The 15,798-nt window shown below is 39.7% G+C and overlaps 1 long non-coding RNA gene across 2 annotated transcripts in view; it reads left to right on the top strand.

Annotated features, from left to right (window-relative positions):
• The window catches only part of LOC311529515, a 64,865-nt gene that overhangs the window by 42,030 nt on the left and 7,037 nt on the right, over nucleotides 1-15,798 (top strand). The gene's annotated exons all lie outside the window — the stretch shown is intronic.

Genomic DNA, 15,798 nt, shown 5'->3' with positions numbered 1-15,798 from the left:
CACCTTCACCATGGTATCTCGATGTCTTACCAAATTTTGATAGAAGCCTTCTTGTTCAGAGTCAGTGTGGGGTATTAACTGTGGGAGGATACAGCTATACATGGTAAAAAAACAGATGTCAGTGTAATTATGCACTAAGGCTGGTATCTTATCAGCAGTAATATCACTGCCAGGTTGTGAGAGCATAAAGGGCCCCTCTGAAGCTACTGGTCTGCACAGGCAGAGGTGAGAGGACCACAGCTCGTGCTACTCGATTAGGTTGGGTTATGGAGTGATTGAGCGTATATGATGAGATGATGTTCTGAGAATAAGGGATGTTTGGACCCATATCCACACTAACTTTGCTTGGGATTTGAGGCTGAAGCAGAGTTCAGATTCAATTACATCAAAATCTCATGAACCTTTTCCACAAAAGTTCAGCCCTAAATGGAATCCAACTCTTTGAGGTCCAGTGTTTTAATGAGGTTTCCAGTGTCTCTTGTGTTTTTGGCTCCACTGTGGAACTAAATCAGCAGGGTGGTTTGGCACCAAGGTTTTGCATAGAAATTCCTCTGGCATTCAGAAGGTTTCAGATTGAAGTTTCTGGTTTTGGCCTTTCTCCAGAAATGAGAACACACTTTTTTAGATTTCCATTTAATTTACACAACTGCTCCAAATGCCTGAAATAGTAGAAGAGCTATAGGCAGAGCATCTGCAACTGGAAAACTGCCCTCCAATTGCAGTGTAGTGTAAAGTGGGAAACTGAGGCATGAGTCCACCCAATTAAATTTTCAGACAATCGTTGTCACTTAGTTTCTGATTTTATATATATGAATGAACAGATAAGAGAGAACAGGCATGGGGCCAAGTTACTATGTTCTGGGGTATTGGGAAGCTCTCCACTTCATGATTGTTGTCTCAGGCTTTGGTCTGGTATTTCCAACTTGGGTACTTGTTCACTTGGGCTTTTTGTATCTTTCTTCATTATGTATTCATTTGCTTTCTTCCAATAAACATTAAGGATGATCTCTTACATAACCCATACATTACACATGTGAAAGCTTCAACTGACATAACTTTTGCTGTCTATATCTATTTTCATGTCATGTCAACGTGAACAATGTGCCCCAATATCCCCAGTGTCAGCAGCATATTCTTATCTTTTCCAAACATGGATTTCCAGAGGACTTTTTTGCTCAAAGTTTAGCACTATGCTTGTAAATCATTAAAAACCCTGGTCAGTAATTTTTCCTGTTGCATGTTAAGGTGCTTCATTCAGTTTAGAGCCTGGGTATTTAATTGTTCCCCAACACTAGACATACTCCAAAATGATCTGAACTTCATGCAACATGAAGCAGTTGCTAACTCATTCAGTGTCCACCTCTCTCCTCGTGCCATGTTTTCACACACACAAGCTTAATGTTTACTTTTGATAGCTTCCTCTCATCTGTTTATTTAAAAAACACATTTAAATGTTAAGCACTGATTAACATCACTTGTCAATTGGAAGAGTAGCTTGAACCTCTTCCTATGCCTTTTTTTATCCAACACTTTAATAAAATGCAGTCAGACCACCAAGCTTTACATAAGATTTAAGATTGGTCTGAAATAATTTTGATGATACCCTGATTTGGTGTGACAGCGAGTGATGGGAGCAAGAAACACCATGGTAGAACTGAACTGGCATCATATTCAAATATAAAGATTTTATTCGTGCAATTTGGTGATGTCTTTATTCAAAACACTTAGCTATTTATCACTGCAGTTATACAGTGCCATTATTCATTGAACTTTTCCTGTTGTTTTTGGTTTTTTTCCCCCTTTCATCTGCAAATTATCATTATTTTGCTAACTTACACTGACCTTATCAGCTAATGCAGTCAAAATTAGGTTGATTCGGCTACCATCCCTCGTTTTACTCAGGTGTCACAGATGACTTTAAACTTATTAAATGATCCCTTATGAAAAAGCCCCATAGAACTGAATTGAACTTACAGGGCAGGATACTTTTTCCTGGGGGGTAGTGAATCTGAAAAGGACTTGGGGGTCATGGTGGATAGTCAGCTGAACATGAGCTCCCAGTGAGATGCTGTGGCCAAAAGGGTTAACACGATCCTTGGATGTGTAAACAAGGATATATCAAATAGAAATAGGGAGGTTATTCTACCTCTGTATTTGGCACTGGTGCAACCGTTGCTGTTATACTGTGTCTAGTGCTGGTGTCAACAATTCAAGAAGGATGTTGATAAATTGGAGAGAGTTCAGAGAGTGAGCTCCTTGAGTCAATCAATGTGCATAGCTTAATAGAGAGAAGGTTATAGACAATGATCAAATCACCCCATAACTGCCTACAGGTTTGATAATGCAGTAGGTGGCTTTTCAGCCTAGCAGACAAAGATTTAACAAGATAAAATGGTTGAAAGTTGAAGCTAGAAAAATTCAGAAACAACATTTTTAACCATGAGGCTAATTGACCATTGGAACACCCTACCAAGGGTTGTGGTAGACTCTCCATCACTGGAAATGTTTAAATTAAAATTGGATGTTTTTCTAAAAGATAGGCTGCAGTTCAAACAGGAATTAACTCAGGGAGGTCCTGTGCCCTGTGTTATGCAGATCAGACAAGATCACAATGGTTCCTTCTAGCCTTATCTATGAATTGGAGTTATGAAAACAATAATTCCATAGAAATTATTAAATTCTATAGGTTTTTAGAGTAAAGAGGTAGCTTTTCTATCAAATGTTTAAACCACCCTAAAGAATGTAATATAGAATTCTGTCTGCTATGGAAGTTTGTAGGATGTTTTTTTTAAAGTACCCCATTTTGCATAGGAGATCATTCTCCTTTTCATAAGGGTCAGGAGGTCTTAAATGTTGAATACTGAATCCTCCAACCTTTTCCAGACACTGCTGTGAACATTAACCCCTTAATTGATGTATTATTAAAGCAGTAGGTGAAACGAGGAGTCAAATAGCTCAAAACACTCGAAATGTTGTCTTCAGGGTCTGATCAGCTGAAAGGTCTGACAGTTGTTCCTGCATTTGTCACCTCACGCATGGGTAATGGCAATGAACTCTGTGTAGGGCGACCTTTGAACCTCATCAAGAATGCTATTGCCTACCTCTACAATGGGGTGAGCCGATATGAGCATCAATCGCCAGTGCTTCATGCTCTGCCTTGGCTGTCTATTCAATTTTTAGTGCAATTGAAGATGTTGATGACCATCTCTATAGCCTTTGGTAGCTTGGGACCTGGCTGTTGGAGAAGCTGCCTCTTTCCCATCCCAAGTCAACTTGGGGCACTGTTGCTGTTGGTTCATAGAGCTGAACATGGCAAAGAGGCAGTGTCAGAGCTTTCTTCGTGGAAAGACCTCCTCTGCAGAATTCATTCCAGGCGACTTTATGAATCCCAGCTGGCAGCATGCAGGTGACAAGATAACTACATCTGTTGTGTTTATTTATGCATTTATTTTAATTACAGTGTTTTCAGCTGGCAGGATAACTTTAAGTTCTAACAAAGCAACATTATTTCTATTCAGTTTGTTTCCACTATGGAATTTTAAAGCATAGCTCTAGTTGTAATTACTGAGTCTCTATATGTTCACAGAAAAGTATCACTTCATAAATATTGAATTGTGCTATTATGTACAGTCCATTTTGTGCGTGATGGTTACCTAGAAATAAATTATCACTGGAGGTATTTATGAGGATTTGAAAGCAGATAAATAATAAATAGGAATGTTGTTTACTCATTCAGCTTTAAAACCAAAGAACATTCTTGTCATTATCTCATTGATGCATCCGGTCCAGTAAGCAGGAAGGACTATGTGAAGGAAGAAAAGAAAAAAGCTAAAGGCAATCTAGGTGTTTTACAGGCAACAATTGTCACCGAAAAGAGGCCAACATTGGGGATGCGGGGACAGGGTCTTGAAGAGGAACAAAACTGCTTAGTAGATTGTTTCAGTAGACTTTAGTCCCTGGGTGCTTAAAACTTCTCAGGATTAGGCCCTGTAAAAGATGACAACCACTTGTACCCTGTATCCATTGAAGTTGGGCCCTGTCCCAATTTAATAAAACACTTAACTGAGTTTAAGTGCTTGCTCAATCTGGGCCTATGTAAGCTAAGTGTTTATCAGTTTAAACTGCCTGCACGTGTTAAAAATTCATTCTGTGCATCACTCCTTTCTGCTTCACTATCATCTCTGCCAATGAGACCCAGCATACTGAAGACTCTGAAATATTAGGATATTGTTACTTCCATGATTGCCAGCAACAATATAAAAAACACCACGTCATTTGATTTTCGTAAATCTTATCTGTACCTAGAGGTGAGATTAAAACCAGGTTGCATTGTGTGACTAAGAGGACAATACAATGGTTTCTCTTAATTTGTTTTTACACTTGTGCTTCACCAAATCACCTATTACAAAGTGTACATTGATTTAGACATTTTGCAGGGGCCCTGAGCTCAGAGTGGTGTCTGAACTACTGCTGTGTAATCATCTTCAGTGAAGGTTCTTTTTATCATCTGCATTGGTGGTTAGCCTTCCCCTGCTTCCCCTCCTATTTTGCCCTATTTCAAAGTTCCATTAGTCAAACTCTGTTTGATAAAAATGCCGAGGTCTCTTGTTACCTTCTGCCATGTAATGGCTTTCTTATATATCCCTCTCTGTGCATTGTTGATTTCTGACTTCATTTGTCTGGCTGTTTACAGTCATTTTCTGAGTCCCAGCACCAGAGAAGCAATTTATAGACAGAAAGTAGAGAAAACTTGTGTGTTTATCTTGGATACTTAAAAAATAATTTTCAAACATTAAAAAAACAAAAAGCTAGGCATTTCAGCTTAAAATATATTCATATGTTGAGAGTCGCAAAAGCAAGTATTATTTTCAATCAGCTGTGTATGAATCAAAGTTAGGATACAAACAATGTTCAGAATCTTTACTCAAGCTGCTTATGTTCTACTGGCATTTGAGAGGGACAGGACTGAATTTATTGATGTTTTAAATTCTGTTAAAGAATATTTGACTGGCTATATGTGATCTTTCTGAGTCCATTGATATTTACACCTTTTTCCTACTTGTTATTTTCAGACCATCTTTTTTTTTCTTATGAAAAACTGCATTCTTTTTATATGTTCAATGATTTTTCTCTTTGAGTCAGTACTGAATCATTCTCCCAGCGTGGCATTATGGCACACTGCATGGCTGGCTGTGTCATCCATTGGATGAGATGTAATATTGCAATGTTGAACACTGGTGGCTGTTTAAAAATCAAACAAGCAAAAAACTCACTGTCACTTTTGGGACTGTTTATAACGAGTGGCAAACATTCAAGAAGTAAGGGTTTTTTGTTTTTTTTTTGTATTTCATCGTGAATTTAAAAATGATCCTATTTTGCTTGCTAAATTATCTAAATATAGTTAATTTCTTTTAAAAAAATTGGTGGACCAGTTTGAGTGAAAGTAACATACTGGAAATGAAAGAATGTGTCACGTGAATGTAAAATAACCATTTTGTCAAAGTGAGGAAACTCCAAATTTGGCTAAAAATGAAATGGTTAAAAAACAGGGGGAGGAGGGGAAGGAATCACTCACTGTTGTCTCACAACCTCAATGTTAACCTGATAAAATTCCAGTGTGGGTAAATCTATCCTGCCTACTTAACATTCCCCTTGTAGTCTCATGAGGAATAAGATAGACAATATCTCCTGTTCTCAAGTTTTTGATAGTTTTGCTGTTGTATAGGAATTGGGAGCCCTTTAGATAGTTTGGGAGTCCTCTAGTGGACCTCCCAGTCTTTTATTGTAGAAATCACCAGATCTTAACAGATAGACAGTGTGTGTATATAGAGAGAGATGTGGACCTTGTACGATTGTATGTAGTCAGTGAGCTTCGTTATTTAGAACCCACCTGTGCCCATGTGGTTTCCTAATATTATCAGTGCTGTGAGGAGAGTAAAGACACAACAGCTGGACACTGTTAATAGCTGCTTTGGTTTGCTGTAGAGGTAGTTGCACTTCACTAGTGATTCTTAACACTACTTGCAAATATCTTGGTAAAGTTTTTGCAAGGCATTCTGGAATGCTTCTAAATGAAAGACCCTATATATAATTAGAATCATGATTAGCCATAAGTAACCATAGTGCAAAGAAGACAGTTACTACATCATTCCGTTTTGTGGCCTCTTATTACAGTTTAGGAAAAGCTCGTTCCCCTGTCTAACACAGATTTGATGCTTTCAGTTCTTCAAGGTTTGACCCATGTTACCTTCCATCTTGACATGAAACTGATCATTATATCATAAGGCAGGAAGAAAAATAAAACCACATCTAGATCCATTAATCAATGCAGTACTGGAATTATTTGAGCTGATTTCCCCACCCCTCACACTTCCCTTCTCCCCAGATTGATGGAAATATAATAGTTAATAAAATGTGTTTTCGGGATAGCCTCATGCTTTGGATAAGGAATCACTTATCTCTAATGTGCATGTTATTGCATAAAGGCCAATGGAAAAACTATTTAAAGCATACAAAGCTGCCCTTTTCCCTTCCCAATAGCTGCTAACTCTTATGTTCCAAGATTTTTCAATTGCTGGCGCAGAGAAATGATTAAAAAAACAAACAAACTTGATGTTTGTTTATCAGTTAAACTCTGAACAAATAGGTGGTTTGCGTGGGAGCTCTGTGGGCTGCAGTTACAAACTGTGCTCTCAGACATGCTTGTAACTAAAAGTTCAGTTTAGCAGATCCTTCTGTTCCAGGGTGTCTGTTTGGGGAAAGCATCCGTGAGGCGAATAGGGCTGTGCCAGCTGTACCGTATGGAAACTAATCCTGTTCCCATTGAAGGCAAAGGGCCCAGGATTGGGTCCATGGTACCTGACCTTTTTTCTTTTTTTCTTTTAAGTTCTGATCTGGCAATTTCTGTGGATGAAATGAAAGATCTTGCCTCCAAAGAGCTAGTGACCTGGTAGCAGTGGGTGAAGTACCTGAAATGAGGAGAAGAAGATAAAGAGAGAAACCTCCAAAAAAAGACATTTTCCACTCCTCCAGCTCCTTTATGGTGCTCTGTTGGCATAAAGGGGGGCAGAAATGACACCCCCCCACCCACCGGTCCTCTTCCTCCCAATCCCTCCTTAGGGTGAAGTTGGGAAGGGAAAGAAGTGGGACGGGGTGGAGAGAGGGTATCGCCAGATCACTGCTGCAATCTGGGTATTAATTGCCTCTTCTATTCTCCTTCTCTTGGCTCCTTATGAGACTTTGATTAGGAGTTAAACTAGGCAGGATCTTGGCGGGGTCCAGAATATGGTGGTTCCAAAGTGGCTCACATCTCCTGCCACCTTCATTTCTGCACTGAGTGCAGGAATTGGGACATGAGGGGAGATTTTCCATTGCCTTGCCCTGTGTGTAGTCATTTGCATTGTGCAAAGCTGGGTGTAAAATGCTGCTGTTTCTGATGTGGGTGGCTGTATGTGACAGCATAAGGTACAATACAAAGGCGAGACAGGTTCATAATGATCTGTATAGGAGCTGCTCCTAAAATGGCACAGTGTTCAGTTTTCTTCTTTTGAAGGAGGCCTTTTTGTTTGGCCTTTTCTGGTTGTCTGGGTAGAATATTACAGCAAATATCACTGAACAGCCATGATTAGACAGATTGCTGTTTGTATTCCCTCGGTGCACTGGGCAGGAGTGTTTCATTTCAAACATCATTGACAACTTGCTTCAGTGATTCTATGGCATCCATAGCATAACCCTATCATGAGGGACAGATGAAAGGGAAATATTTATATATTTTATTTTGGAAGATAGGCACATTGGACACACACATCCTTGCTTTCCCACAACAACAGCTGTATTGAGAGCAAAGAAATCTCACTATCTCTCAGCCCATCAAAGATCAAAGCAAATGTAGTTTTTACTTTGTTGTCTGAAAGTTCCATTTTAAGATTAGCTGGCACAATTTTCATTCCACTTATCATGATTGAGCTCAGCTGATAGTGAAGTCACAAATCCTTAATGCAAGTCAAAAGGATATAGAACAAGATATTTGTAATGGGTTCTTTATACCTATTAACCTACGGTAACCTTGTTGATAAATACTGATTTTTAAGTTACATGACAGAAGTGTATTGCTTGACTTGGCTGTGTACCTTGCATGAAATCAGAGCTGATTTGAAGCATAAGGAGTTATGAGTTAGTATCCTGGTAAGGGATCTTTTGCAATCTTATGGATAGTCCCACTGGTTTCAACGGAGCCTCTCACATGAGTAAATATTGCAGCATTTGGCCCCTGTACACTAACAATAAATAGCCATAAGTACATTAATCGAAATTCCAATTGTTTTAATTAATAACTGGGAAATGAATCTTTCTTTTCTGCTCCCAATATAATCACAATGTCCTTTACTTAAAAATTGAATTAAGAACATCTTTCTGAGGCTAGCCTGAGTTCATCACCTAGAGCAACTCTCTTGAGCTAAGCAAAGGAAAGTACATTACTGTTCAGAATGGTGGGTCCAGTGCTGAAAAACTAAGTGTCTTCGAACGTTCCAAGTAAAGTAATTGGAGTGGGGGGTATTGTGGTGCCTGGAGTGGGTCACAGCTGTGAGTGCCGGTCACAGGTCAGACTGTCAGAAAACTGGGCAGACACACCCAAGCTGGTGGTATATTCTATAATTAGATTTTACTAAACTAGAAACAAATGTGCGCTCCTGGATCACTACATTAGTTTTACCATAGAGTGACAATCTGCCTTAGACTCCACAGCCTGCACTTTACCACCTAGACAGACTGGACTTTATGATGAAAGGTTATTAAAACCCAAATCACTGCACATTAGGTTCTTCCAGCCCCAAAGGGCCAGTCACTTACCCTAGGTCAAGGTACCTGTCAGATCTCACCAAAGACAACACTGGAGCCAATTTCTGTACTAAAGTAAATTAAAGATTTATTAGCTATGAAAAGAAAAAAGAGTTGTTGAGAGGTTAAAGCAGGTAAAATACATTGCAGATGAATCAAAGTTTGTAAGTCCAATCTGATAGCAGAAATGGTGTATCTGTTTACTTCTCCATAAGTCTCTCAGGGCTGCCCAAAAATGATTTTGGTTTGGGGATCTCTGTCTTGTATCTGGAACACTCCCTGACAGCATCCACATAGATCAGAGATGAAGGATCATTCCCAAGGATTTTCTTCTTATAGCCATTTTCTTTGGAAAGCAATCTGGCAGGTGTTTTTATCACAGCATGCATTTTCCACTGACGAAGAATAGGCAATGTAGACAATGTAGTTTGTGAATCTCCATCGTTAAACTAAGGAATCTTGCTTTGAAGACAGGATGCTTCCTCAGTTACAGTTCTAAGGCAGTTTTCATGAAGCTTTCACATCAAATACATTCTTATCTTAAAACGAACACACTGTAAATTAAGGTTATTTAATTACCAGAGAGTACATAATAGGATAGCCGGAAACAATTCTTCATTGGCTTTCATATCATTTACATATTAAGTATGTTCACATATAAACACTAAATACAGGCCTTTTGACCTAATGTTAACTAAGTAGAGTTGCATACTTAATGTACAGGTAATCACAGAATTACAGGACATGAAAAAGGATATAGCAACAACAGGTTAATTTAGTTACACTAGTATACATCAAACAGGATATAGGTAGATGAAGACAAATACAATTAACATCTGTTTTAACAAGTGAATTGTCTAGATGCACAACAGTACCTTTTAACACTCCTTTGTAGTTTCACACACCAGTGAATTGCCCGAGGGCTCTGATCTGTCAACATCACAGGGGGAAATTGTACAGAACAATATGTCACCAGAAATGGTGGTTGTTTGAGGGTTTGGTTGTATAGACCTTGTGACAGATATGGGGCTGTCTCTAATAACTTATGAAAACCATATGTTAGACTGATTATTGAAGTGTTTTCTGTATGACTGTATGCACTCTGGTATACACTGCTATTTGCACTGCCTGAAGTTGGAACTGTGGGGCACTGTAGACAAACCCTTAGGATAAGAAGACAATCCATGGCCCAAAGGCTGTAGTCTAACAACTGACTCAATAACTTGCCATGCTTATGACTTTTGAAGTTTGAAATTAGAAGTCTAGATATTAGAGATAAAACCTCTTTAAGTCCCGTCCCCCCCCCATGGAAAACAAAATTTTCATTGAAAAAATTGAACACAAAAAAAAAAATGTTGGTTGTAATTCAGAAAATGTTAATTTGGCAATGCTGCCATGGTGCCTCATGGGAATTACAGTTTGGGTGCCTTGTGCCCCCGTTCTCCTCTGGGTATATTACATTTTCCATGATGCCCTCTGTTCTCCCCTCTTGCAAAGCCACCATGAAGCAGCATGGGAGATCTAGGCCAGCCATCAAGCTCATCCCACAGAGGAGAATGAGAGCATGAGGCACCCATACCTACAACTCCCATAAGGCACCATGGCAGCTATTGTGAAACTAAATTCAATTTTCAAAGGTTTAATTTCTCAACAAAAACTGCATTATTTTGTGGAAAGCAGACCCTTTTCACAAACATAGCTGAAAACCTAATTTTCTGTCAACTTGTTTTGACAGAAAACTTACAACAAGCCCTACTAGAGATGGGTCTGAGCTGCAAACTTTGGGCCCAGATCCAAGTTATGAAGGACATTTGAGCTGCTGGTAATATTTTTATGAATATTATATGCTCCATCAGTTTGTCTGTTGTGGTGTTTACTCTATTAGTATAAAGGGTTAATTCAATCAGGAGCTGACAGCAGGTAGACAAAGGGAGACGATGACCTGGTAACATCTCCTACAACATCTGGGCAGTGCTGGAGTAATTTGATGCGATGCTCTGGCTAGATCCTGTTTTAATAACTGGGCCTACAAGGTCCTTAATTGTGAGCAAGTTTATAACGTGCCACAATAACCTATAACTATAAATGTTAATGGGGAAAGATGCAAATGAGAGATGGAGAAACAAGCAAAAAGATCTACTGATATAAATCAAGGACTGTGTTCAGATCATGCCTGGCAAGCAAGAGAATTGTGGGACTGGAAATTAAGGGACCAAAACTGGCATGTCAGAAATTAGGCCTAATTGGTGGACAAAATAACGAGAGGACAGGCTGTTCTTTCCATGACTCCCTTTTGGGATTCTCAAAAAGAGATTTTTGTGGTGAAAACTGGTTGCCATGAAGGATAACAGACGGAAAGAAAGGGATGGAACGAGCTCCATCATTATGGCTGCCAGCCCCACCATCTCCTGGGATCCAGTGTGACAACATTGTGCTGCCTTCTTCCTAATCCTGAGAGAAGTCCTGACTAGACTGGGCCAGAGAGATGACATCACCACCTCCAATGCTCTAGCTAATCCCAATTTCCACCTGGGATGTGAGACTTGGTTACACTGCCCCTCTTCCTTGTCCTTCCACACCCTTCTCTTCTTTCCTTATCCCTTTCCTTTTTCCCCCTTTCTGCATATTTTGAAACGTTTTAAATATGTGACCGGAGAGACAGCCAAAAACGACGTCCTAAACACCTTGACGCTGATACGGGTTTGCCAGGTTTCAGAGTGGTTGATAAGGCCATGTGCTGTTTCTGTGTTTTTCCACCAGCTAGGCTGCAAGTGAGAGTCAACCCAGAGACAGAAGCTGCATTTTCTCTTTGCTGTTCTTTTCTTTCCACTTTTGTGTGTTTGTCTTGTTTTGTCTTCTAGAAAATGGGATTGAACTTTAACAGCTCCAGTCTACCTCAACTAACATCTTCTCTTTTCCCCAAAAATGAGTTATTACCATTTGAGACTGTCAAATAAAGGGATTTTTTCTTCTCAAAACTCTCTGCAGTTAAAGGGAAAAGGAACACGGGATGTTGTTAAAATGAGAGCAAATGCTTTAACTTTTTTTCTTTTTTCTCTCTCTATGTTTAATCAAAGGTTTTGTTTTTTCACAAAAGGATTTTTAATGAGGTATTTACCTTGGTACTAAGCAGGCTGAGATCTCTGTATATCAAACCCTGAACTTTAACACCATTTAATATTGGCGCCTGATAGGGTTAAGTTAACATCTTTGACTCTTTGGGCCCATATATTCCATCTAATACAACAACCTCCTCCTACTGGGTTTGCTAAACAGGTTTCTCCAGGAATGTCTGAACTTCAGCAGTTAGGGTGTGGGAGATTTTTTTAAAGACACAGAGGCCAGACAGTTATGGGAGAGATTATTGGGGAGCAGTTTGATATTCATACCCTGAGGTCAGGAGGGTAAGATAAGCCTTTAGATATGATAGACAAGCATATAGCCTGTGGTTTTAAAATCCTTTTCTCTTCTTAGGTTATGGTACTGTTAGGATTAAACAATGCTTTGTTTTAAGAAGGCTGCTTTGTGCTCCCTCTATTCTTCACTGGTCACAGTCCCAAAGGGAGGATTTGCAGGTGATGACCCTAGTTGGCCCTGTTGAGAAATCATGGATGACACACAGAGGGCTGTAGCCTGGGGACCTGGTCTAAGAGTGGGAGAATTGCAGGATTTCACCCAGAGAGAGATGATGGCACAGGCCCTATTACATGAAGTGGTACCTGCTGAGAGGCCCGAGAGGGGTCAAAGGTGCAGCTCTCTCGAAATGTGACTCATGACTAAAGTCCTGGGAGTTTGGTTTAGGGGCATCTCTACTGCAATCTGAACTTCTGCTTGGAGAGTATTCAAATATCATGTGAAGAAAAGTTAGGTGATACTGTTTTCTCTAGGGAATTTGGAAATCAAAATTTAACACAATATTAAATGGAAATAGAATTTGAATGTAAGCTATATTTCTGTCCTGTAAGATGAACAGTATGTGTAACGTAATGAAAAGGTAACAGAAGAAAATGAGACGAGAACATTGTAGAAGAATTGTATTAAAATATATAGCACTTCCCTCTATGTCCAATATTATATGCTAAAGAGCCACTTACTGTAATAACTTACAGGCAGCATGGTCCTTAAAATAGGTTATGATGAGAGTGGGAATCAGGAGAACTGGCTTCTGTGTTCAGCCCTGCCACTGACTTACTTTGGCAAGTCATTTATAGCTTGATTCTGCACCCATTGAAGGCAGTGACCATATCGACTTCAATGGGTGCAGGGTCAGACTCCCATAGCTTTCTGTGCCTTAGTTTCTCCGGGTGCAAAATGGGCATAATCACACCTACCACTTCTGTAAACTCTTTGAGATGTACCGCTGAACTGCTAATTATTGATATTGTTATGAAAAATAGTCTTGGAACTGTATTTTCTGCAAATGTAAAGATCCTTGTATTAGTGCTCTCACTGACTTTCATTCATATTTCACATTAATATTTTGCTCAGCAACCACCACCAAAAGAGAGAGGGAGAGAGAAAGCAGTGGGGGGAGGGGAGCAAAATCAAACTGAAATCTTAAGGCCTTAAGTAGATAACGTACTGAGAGACAGAAGCATGGCACAGGATTACCAAAGTAACTTATCATTGGCCTGATATAAAGTGCTGTACTGTGCCTGAATTATATCATTATATCACTGTGATCAATGGAGGCTAATGCATCCATCTCTACAATCTGAGCCGACGAATTATAAATCCCCCCCCCCTCCGCCTCTGATGAACAAAGTGTGTCATCAAGTTAGGTCCAATGTAAATGCAAATCATCAGCATTAATTAACAGGAACTGCACAGCAGTTATTATGTACTGCAAGAACATGTACAAAATTCATAGATCCCCTGCAGCTTTGTCTTTTGATAATTAGATTTCTTAGAGAGGAGAAGGAATTTCAGGAGGCAGCAATTGCTTTGGACAGGGAACAGCCCTGACACGCTTGTCTCACTTTGTAATACCCTGAGTGTAATCACTATGCAGAGTGAGCCATCCCTTCCCACAGCAGTCACCAACCCCTCACCATTACTGAGATATGGCCCTGCAGGAACAGAACCCTTAAAATAACACATGGTGCATAAAGCAGTCAGAAGGCAGAGGTGTTATTAAAGCATATGTGCAATTTTTTAAAAGGCCTTTTATGTTGCCTGCAGCTGCATAATTGCCAGCTTTCATGTACAGGGGAAGGGGCTGTGCCGCTACTATACAGCATTTTAAATACTTGTTCAACAGGAAACATCAAAAGGCCCAAAGATACAATTGTGACAGTAGCTAGTCTCCAGTAAAAGCCATTACAAATTATCCATCAATGTGGCTAGTCTATTCCTGTAATTATTCGAGCTGTCTTCCCATCTTTGTTTCAATAAAGGTTAGGAATCTTACAAATGTGCTCCATATATAACGATGCTGTAAGATCAGCCCTCTAGTTTTTAATTAAACAATGTATAATTGGGGAGTGAATGTCACTGTGGATTGGTGGGCTGAGCTCTTTTACCTCCAGAGGGCGATGGCTTTCTGTACCAATGAGTTGGCAGGGATGAATGATAAGGTAAGCAGTGGATCTCACTTCCTATCATACAGTATCCATTCCATGCAATCAGGCTTCAGTGATATTTGCTTTTGAAAGGCCAACAATTATGTGTTTGTGGAAACCAGATTCTTTCTGAACTTAGGAGAAATGAGGACACATTGTGGGTTGTGATTTTTCCCCCCCCCCCAGATCTTCAACTTTTTAGGTTCTATTAACTCATCTCTTACTTCCCCCAAATCTGCTATGGGACAAAAGTGTCCCATATTTTAAAAGCACATTGTTTTATTCTCGAGAACACTTGGATTTTGCAATGCGTATCTTTGGTATCGAATATGCTTTTACCAGGCTGTCAAGAACAGGCATCATGCTGGGATTACAATGTGCTTTTAAAATATTAATTAAGCCTCAGACTATCCCTATGAGTCAGTGAAGCATTAACCCTATTTTACAGAGGGAGAAACTAAGGTAAAGTGACTTATCTAAGATCGCCAGGGGGTCAGTCAGTCAACAGGGCCACTAAGTGTCTCTACTTTCGGCCCCTATTTCTGGCCACAAGACCATGCTCTTTTATTGTGCTCTGCCTGCCATAGTGCACGTGCTTTACAACAGCCTTGACTTCTCAAGTTTAGGCAGTTATGAGCTTCCTGAGGTTTTAACAAGATGATTTAATAAATAATTAACTTTTGCCTTCTGATGGGATGTTGTATTGGGGTTCAAGCCATAACATTTGCATGGTGGACCTCTAGATGTCTGGGAGCAGTACAATTAAACTTTTCCAAGTGCATGAGGCTGTTGGGGTGTAGAATTCGGGGTCAGTCCACTCCAGAGAAATGGACCTTTGTGAAGCGTGGCTCTTTCTGAAGGCTTTTGCTTGTATTCTATCTAATGTAAATAGCACCATTTTCCCAAACAACCCTATATGTTTCAGAGTAGCAGCTGTGTTCGCCTGTATCCGTAAAAAGTAAAGGAGGACTTGTGGCACCTTAGAGACTGACAAATTTATTAGAGCATAAGCTTTTGAGAGCTACAGCTCACTTCATTGGATGCATCCTTATATGTTGTTTCCTATCAATCATGAAACTGTTTGCAGCAAAAATAAAAGTAACTGTGTGCGTGTGTGTGTGTGTGTGTACTGAAAGCTTTGCTATGCTGCTGCAATACAGGTATTATTAGACAGGCACCCCTTCACTTCTCCCACAGCCCCCTTATTATCTACCTTCTCCTCTAAAAAAACAAGCCTGCATTGAATCCTTCGCTGGTGATTACATTTGTCTATTGACAGGTTTCAGAATAACAGCTGTGTTAGTCTGTATTCACAAAAAGAAAAGGATTACTTGTGGCACCTTAGAGACTAACAAATTTATTTGAGCATAAGCTTTCGTGAGCTACAGCTCACTTCATT

Source organism: Lepidochelys olivacea (assembly GCF_965140295.1).
Source record: "Lepidochelys olivacea isolate rLepOli2 genome assembly, chromosome: 13".
Lineage (NCBI taxonomy): Eukaryota > Metazoa > Chordata > Testudines > Cheloniidae > Lepidochelys > Lepidochelys olivacea.
This window is presented reverse-complemented; position numbering and strand designations above follow the sequence as displayed.